The sequence below is a fragment of the Macaca nemestrina genome, chromosome X, assembly GCF_043159975.1.
Source record: "Macaca nemestrina isolate mMacNem1 chromosome X, mMacNem.hap1, whole genome shotgun sequence".
Taxonomy (NCBI): Eukaryota; Metazoa; Chordata; class Mammalia; order Primates; family Cercopithecidae; genus Macaca; species Macaca nemestrina.
The window spans coordinates 2,107,425-2,108,649 of record NC_092145.1 but is presented as its reverse complement, the minus strand read 5'-3'; positions in this window follow the sequence as shown (position 1 = coordinate 2,108,649).

Sequence of the window (1,225 nt, the reverse complement as noted above, 5' to 3'; positions counted from 1 at the left end):
AACTTTCTCAGTGAAACATGAAACAAAGTTCTCACCTTGAGAGTGCAGGGCCTGGGGGTTGAGGGGAAGGTGTGAGGCCCTGGAGAACCAGGGAGGAAACTCCAGAATTCCCAAGGAAGGCTGGCTCTGCCTGGGTCCACTCGAGGCTTGTGGTCATAAATCTAAGGTGCTTTGTCCTGGGCTGGGTGTGGTGGCTCACGCCTGTAATCCCAGCACTATTGGGAGGCCGAGGTGGGAGAATTGCTTGAGCCCAGGGCTTTGAAACCAGCCTGAGCAACATAGGGAGACCCCATCTCTACAACAAAAATTTAAAGATTTGCCAGGCGTGGTGGCGTGCTCCAGTGGTCCTAGCTACTTGAGAGGCTGAAGCCAAAGGATTTCTTGAGCCTGGGAAGTTGAGGGCTCACCTGTACCAGCTTGCTTGCTTGCTTGCTTGCTTTTCTTTCTTTCTTTCTTCTTTCTTTTTCTTTCTTTCTTTCTTTTTTTTTTTTTTTTCCAGAGTCTTGCTCTGTCACCCAGGCTGGAGTGCAGCAGCACAATTCCGGTCACTACAACCTGATTTTTTTTACCCGCCTATCTACACATGCAACCACGACTCGGACCAAACTAAAGAACATTTGCATCACCACAGAGAATGCCTTTGTGCTTCCAGGCTGCCAATCCCCAGCTACAGAGGTAAGTCCCGTCCTGCCATCTACGGCTGTAGATGGTCTCACCTGCTCCTGATTGCGCCACTGCACTCCAGCCTGGGAGACAGAGTGAGACCCTGTCTCAAAAAATGAATAAATAAGGTGCTTTGTACTGGTTTAGAGGGCTGGGTACCCCAGAGCGAACTATGCCACCAGGACACATCATGTATCTTCCACTGAGCCATGGAGCTGCGTCCCTTGAGACAGGGGAAGAGGCTCCCGCTGCTGGCCACACTCCACTCCCATGTTTGAGCAGTGAAGGGCCCGGCCATGGTGACAGCTAAGATTGGTCTCAGGAGGCCAGCAGAGGCGAGGATCCTGAGTCCTAGCAACAATGTGACAGCAACACCCAAGGGGGCCAATAGCCAGGCCTGGGAGGGTGGGTGGAAGGCCCGGGCTCTGGGAAGGGGCAGGGAAACATCAGGACTGCGTGGCTGGGCCACACCTGGGCCCGCCTGGCAGGTCGCTCCTAGCACCTCCCACAGTGTGACAGGGACAGGGGAAGTAAGCGTTCTGCGAAATGACAAAAGGTGCTC